We start from the raw sequence: 7,451 nt of genomic DNA, 5'->3' as shown, positions 1-7,451 counted from the left end.
TTAGAGTTGGCTCATGCAATGACACTCCATAAAATGCAGCTCAACTCTCATTTATATTTTCTTTATATTTGCCTTTGGTTGTGTATTTATTGGTGATGTACTTGTTGGATATTACTTCTGGTGGTGTATTTATTGGTTGTTTACTTATTGGATGTTACTTTTGATGGTGTATTAATTGTGATTTATTACTTACTGATTAGATGTTAGTTATCATTGACAATTAACTTTTATTAATGAATGTTAGCTATTAATTGGTGGTGTTTTTCTTTTTGGAGTTAGTGATTGGTGGTTTACTTTTCTTGATGATAGTTATTATTAGTTGGTTATTGTGCTTGTGACACGTGATATTGATTTGGAGGTGGTTGTATCTTTTTGGTTTTGATATTTGATTTATACTTGGTATATGTTGTTGATTTTGGTTTGGATGAGTGTCTTTTCAACTTTGGTTTTTTTTCTTTATTAGTAGTTTGTGTTACCCTTGAGGTAGATTTGGCTATCAAAATTACTTACCTAGAATTATTTTATGATTTGATTATCTATGTGTGGATCATACATTATCTCTCTTGCATGGTGGGAGTGGGAGTTTGGTTAGGTGACCACATAGATAGGAGGTAATGTCTTCTTATCATTTGGGTCCCCCTCAGATTGACATATGTTGGATGCTCATTGATATAGTTGTATCATTATCATTCTTATTCTTATCTTGGAGACTTCTATTCATTTGATGTATCCATGCATCATGTGTTTTGAGATCCTATGGGATATTGTATTGTATATTGATGTACTTGTATTTATTATTGCATACATTGTGACATGAACAATGGATGATGTTATTTGAATGTACTCTATCATATAAGTTGTTTTATGTATGTGTATATGAGATTATGTATGTGTTTATTTATTTTATGATTATGGACATTGTAATTGAGACTTAAAATTATTAATAACACTTTCTTAAATGTGACTCAACATGAAAGAACCCTTTAAAAATGAAATCTGTATTATAATTGCATTTGTGTAAATGTTGTGTATGTGTATATTGCTTCTACATTGTTACTTTATGTTGTTTGAAATTAAAAAAAATAGTTTCATAAACTTTGTAGCATATTAGATTTATTTCTTTTGTGTTCCTGAGCGGGACATTACACAGAGATAGGAAAAATATAAAATTGACTTTATCTTAGGCTAATTATATTGAGAAGGTGTTGCGAAGTTTCTCTATGGAGAATGGTAAAGCTATCAACAAGCCTTTACTTGGTCATTTAAAATTGACTATGGAGATGTCGAAGGTACTCTATGCTTTAGCTATAAGAAGTTTGATGTATGACATGGCATGTACTAGGACATATATTGAAAATGTAGTGGGAGTTGTTAGTAGGTATATGAGTCATCCTGGAATTGATCATTGGAATGCACTCAAATGTATTATCAAATATTTCAAAGAAACATCCAAAAAATGTTTACATTTTGGTGTCTCTACTACTGGTTTACAAGGCTACATTGACTCAAATTTGGTAGGGGATCTTGATACCTGACAAAGTACTACAAGTTAATATCTTTACTATTGGTAGAGGAATAGTGAGATGAGTTTTTCGATTATAGAAGGTGAATTATTTATCCACTATAGAGGTAGAGTATGTTTCTGCTATAAAGGAAACTAAGGAGATGATATAGATTCAATTATTCTTGGAAGAATTAGGGAACCCATAGAGGGATAATTTTTTTTTTACTAATAGTCAGAGTGTCATTCATCTTGCCAATAATTATGCTCTTCATTCAAAGACAAAATATATTTAGTTGTAGTACCATTTCATTTAGTTAGTTTTGGATGATGGACCATTAAAGATGACCAAGATAGATATAAATGATAATCCACCATACATGTTTACATAGGCAGTGACAAGGGATAAGCGAAACTCCTCTTCAACTTTGGTTGGTCTTCTCGACTAAATAAAATAAGGGAGCAATTGAGTCCAGGGTGATTTGATCTAATGGGAGCCTCATGGAGTAATGACATTACTACATGATTAGTCTCCAAGTGGGAGATTGTTGTTTGGTGTGGAGCCTAATCAGTCCCCAAGTGGGAGTTTTCTAGTTTGTGGTGATTGATCAGGGAAGTACTATACATACTACATATTTTATCGACATTTTTGGGCCAAAATGTTGTAACTAATTTTAACCCTAAAGTAAAAAAAATACTTGCATAAAATGGCTTAGGGTTAGCGATTTCATAACATGTGATGCAATAATAACTTCTTACTATAGTATTTAGCTATAAGGGATTATAGATTGTAATCAAGTTGTAATCATTGGATAATAAAATATTGGACTTGCTGTTGTGAATGTAGCCTAGGGATTGGGTGAACCACACAAATCTTTGTGTCTCACATTCTCTTGTGATTTTAATTTTTTTATATTAGTTACATTTGCATGTAATTTTTATTTTTATTTAAATCCTAACAAAAGGATGAGGATGAGCAATCTGAGCCTAAAATTATTGAGTTGGATAATATAGAGGACATCAACGATGATATTATTCAACAAGGTGAAGGGCAACCTAACATACTTACAATTGAAGATGAACTAGAGGCAAAGCCCAACTAAGGATGTGTAAAATGAAGAAAATGTCATGACTCAACCATAAATTAAGAGTATGCTAACCAAGCTAGAGAAGAAGGAGGAAGCTCTATCATCGAAGTCAACACATGAAATTTTGTTGAATCTTGATCTTGTGATGGAATAAGTAAAATATTATCCTAAGATTGATGAATAGGTGATCATACAACTAGTAGATTCAACACCTATTATTTCTATTATTTCTATTAAGGTGTAAACACCCAAATGCAAAATCAGAAGGATGATGCCTAAGAGGGTAATAATAATGTAAATACAGAGGGTGAGAAAGATGAAAGAGTAAAGATGATACAATAGATGAGTCTACTACTGGTGAAAGAACAAGTTCCTCAAGATCCCTGTAAGAGGGAGAAAAGGAGGATGGACAACAAAGTTCTACTAGTGAAATCAAAATTGATGATGGTAAGGAGAAGAAACATGAACCTGAATAAAAAGAGAGTAAACCTAAGGAAACCAAGTGAGATGATGAGCCTTAGAATACCTAAGAGACATGAAGGCCAAATTTGGTAGTTCTTGTGAAAGGACAACAACAATCAGTGCTGAGTTTTAGCACTCCAGATTCTAAAGGAAAGAGATTGAAGAAGAAGATGAAACAATCCCCATAGACCTTGAAGGGTAAACCTATTAATCTTGATGAATTGATTATGATTCCTAGTTGAGACACATCTAAATTTAGTGTTGAACAAATAAGAACACTTAGTGACTTTCTAGATAGGAAGGCAAAGTAAGAGGAGATGATAAAAAAACATCAACAAAGATAGGTATTATACAACATTAAAGATATATTTCTTGAGATTTTTGATGTTGATAACCTAGATGAAAAGGCCTCTGTAAGAATTTGGCTTAGGCCAAAATTCACCCAAGAACTAAAGAACTCAAAAAAAGCACACAGTAGACCGAAATAGATAGAGTATGACCAGAATGATGATATTCATTCAATAACTAGTTGAGAGTACACTAGAGTGCTTGAATATAAAGGCGTCAAGAGAGCTTCTAGAATGCATAGAAGTCAGCATCATGATATGTCATACAACCAGGCACATGTCCACCAGATATGGATTATCCTCCATTAAGCACAAGATTAAGTGCGATGATATGAGGATAAGCCTACAATGGTGTAGCATGCAAATCAATGGTGTAGACAACATGTGCTAAATAAGGAGTGCAGATAACTATGTTGTAAACATGACAACTCAATGAATGATGCATACTCCTGTGTTGTAGAGACCATGTGCATAATTAGAGTTTCGTAACTCAATAAGAGTACACAGACTCCTAAGTGTCTCACCTAAAATAATATTAAAATAATGTAAAATAATTAAATAATGCATTAACCTAAGTAAACTTAAGCAAGTGTAATAAGTAAATACTTATTTACACCAACACCCCCCCTTAAGTGTGATTTAGGGGAATGCCCTTAAGCTTACAAAATCTAGGATGAAATGAAAAATGGGTCCCGGCTACTAGGCCATGTTAGGTACCCATTTACATAATGAAAATGCAAATCTCCCATAAAGCGGGGAAAGAGGGAAAACCTCATGGGAAAAACCCTCCCCCAAAAAGAGAGATAAATAGGGATGCATGGATGGATGGAGTAATCAAGACCCCCCCATTACGACATACATCCAGTATATACATAAGAAAATGACGAGAAGAGGAAGAGAGATAGGATGGGCTCCCCCCCATCCCCCCTCAAAGAAGAATGCCAAACAATGAATGCTCTAATGAAGAAGCTAATCCAAGACTGCAAAATGGTGTTCCTCCCCTGAGGAAGAAACAATGCCAAGGGTACAAATGAGACACTTCCACTGTGTGTGGAAAGAATCCCATGGATATGTGATGTCTCTGAAACCTGCTCAACTGGCTGAAGAACTTTTCCCAAAGAACTATCTGACTCTACAACTGATGAAGAACCCTACTACAATTGCTGATCATAAGTATCCACAATCACTTCAACCTGTGAGGATCGATCATGTAGAGAACGAATGAGAGAGTCAGATGGAACACTCATGACAACTAAAGAAGAGGTAGATCATGGATACTATCCCCCAAATCTATCACTGAACCTGTATCTGGAAGACTGGATGTACCGTGCTTTTCTAGACATAAAATAATAATAAAATAATGCAAAATAATTAAATAATGCATTAACCTAAGTAAACTTAAGTAAGTGTAATAAGTAAATACTTATTTACACCAACAACCTCCATCATTGAACAATCGATCAAGATTGTTGAGAAGCTTAATAAACTTGACATAAATACACAAGAGAAATTCATGAAGTGGTCAGAAAGAAAGTTTGAAAATAAAGTATTGAAGAAAGTGGCAATTGAGATTGCAGTTAAAAAGGTTGAACTCTCCACTCTTATTACTTAGTTGGAACAATTAGTGAATAATGAAAACATTTTTTTTCCAAAATATGTAATGTTTGAGGCTTTACAAAATAAATAAGGGAGAAGATGGAAAAAATTGATGAAGATCTACATAAGTGTGGTAAAGATCTAAACTTGGATCCCACTTCCATTTTAATATATTTCTCAAAGATAAGATTTTTGCAAGGTTAGAAGACAAAGTTATTGCATAAAGAGTGCAACATCAGGTCATAGGTCACTTCTGTATAAGCATTGTTATTACCTCATTTGGAGGTGATACAAAGACATTTACAAGTTTCCAAGGACCTCATACAAAGTCAAGAATTGTTTATAGTAGATAATATGGTGGATCTTGCAACTATAATAGAGATAAAGAGACAAGTTCTTGAGATGCTCAAGATTGATTAGGACAAAGAAATGACTATTATATTGAGATTAAACCACCCATTTTTTAATGAATTTGGTATAATCCCTTATCTACAATTAAATGTCACTACTTGACATAAGTGACAGAAACAAGGGTGTAATGTTTATATGATCAAGTATGAGTATGAAGGGAGAATTATGTATAAGATTTTGAAGGGGGAAATAATTATGCAATGTATATTATGACTAATACACAAGGGGAAATGCAGTAATAAGGAGACATAATTTATTCATTCTATTGATATGATGTTGAACAAAAGTTTTTGGAAAATATTTTGAAATTATAAGTTATAGGCTGAGCTACATGTATGGAGTACACCCTAAGGGGGAGTAAAATGTTTGAAGATTTTGTTATGTCAGATTTTGATTATGATAAGTTTTTTTTTCCACTTATTCCAAAGGGGAAGATTGTTGACCCTAAATACAATCTTAGTATTGTCTATTAGTGAAAAACACTTAGTCATTCATAAGGTAGAGTTGGTCGGTCAACACTACGATCGAGCCACAATGAAGGTCAAACCTTAAAAAGAAGAAGTGCATAAGTTTAGTTTGTGCCAAGTAGTGTATAATTGTTGAGCATTTAGTGGTTTTTGATCTATCTAGAAGGCAACATATCATATAATTCAAGTTCTATATAAGCCAATCAATTCAGAAAGAAAATAGTATAAGCTAAGCATAGTCTATGTCAAGGATCAACAAAAAAGAACCAAGCATGACCGAGCGTAAGAGGTAATATGTGCCGAGTTATGCAGTTTGAGTATATCAGTTTGGAATGGCACAAAATCATATGTAAGTAATTTTTTCAAGCATGAAACATGCTTCTACAATCAAGGTGAAGATCAAGGAGGTAATTATGCCTGTAATTTTGCATCATTAATCCCTATGCAATATGAAGAACCAATAAAAAAATTGAAAAGCTTAAGTGACAAAATAGATGAATGTGGCTTGTTGATTGTGATCTATAAGTTTATTTAGATCTCTATAAAAGTATATTTTCATGAAAAAATGTGTTGTTGCAAGTTGGAGGAATACATGTATGTAAAGTTGAAGGAGAATCGATATTGAAGGAGTAAGGTGATTGAGCACTATAGTGAGGAGATATTGCAGATCAGTCATAGTGAGGTAATTAAATATTGGATAAAAAAGATATATTATCAAAATTTTAGTGTAATCTAAAGGACAAGGCATTGCTACATTCTAACTAGTGTATTTGGTGAATCTCTTAAAAGAATGGTCCTAACAGGCCTATTATAAATATCCTAACAGAGTACTCACTTAATTGTGAAGTTGAAATCCTTTTGTAAAGGTCCTTAACAATCTTACATGCTTTTAGCATAGCATACTCTTCACAGAGTAGATCATCAAAAGTGATCATAATTGTAGTCCTAATAGGCACATTGTTACCGCACTAGTGGAGATTTTGTGGGTGCCATACCCACCACTATTTTACCTTCACCGTGGAGGGTTTTTGCATTACCAAATCTTGTTTCATGTGTTAATTACTTGTTTATGTTTTTTTCATGCTGGTAAATGTTAGATTTGATATTACATATTATTACATGATGTTATATGATTAAGGTTAATGAGGTGTGTGGTGAATTAAGTTTAATATGGTTTATGTTTGAAGTGGTAAAAGTTTTGGAGATCCTGATTCACCCCTCCTCTTAGCATCTCACCCATTAGATTTCCAATATTGACTTCATAAAAAAAGAAACCAAGTAGAATGCAGATATAAAGCTCCACAAAAAGAATGCATGGAATCCACCTTAACATGTGATGAATCAAGCCAAAAAACATACAAACCATCAAAAAATGATGATAGGCTAAACATCTATAAATATGAGATACTCTCAATATGGAGAGATAAAATAGATTGCAAACTTGTAATCTCAAGCCATATTATTCTCAAATACATTTCCAAGTATATGTCAAATATATAAACAAAATCAAAGACTTATGTTAATATGTTGGCAAGGATTTGCTCACATGAAACATTACACCACCCATTTCTCAAAGCAT

The sequence above is a fragment of the Cupressus sempervirens genome, chromosome 3, assembly GCF_028749045.1.
Source record: "Cupressus sempervirens isolate cs-2001-9-10 chromosome 3, ASM2874904v1, whole genome shotgun sequence".
NCBI lineage: Eukaryota > Viridiplantae > Streptophyta > Pinopsida > Cupressales > Cupressaceae > Cupressus > Cupressus sempervirens.
The sequence above is the reverse complement of the archived record's forward strand: the minus strand, read 5'-3'. Positions refer to the sequence as shown.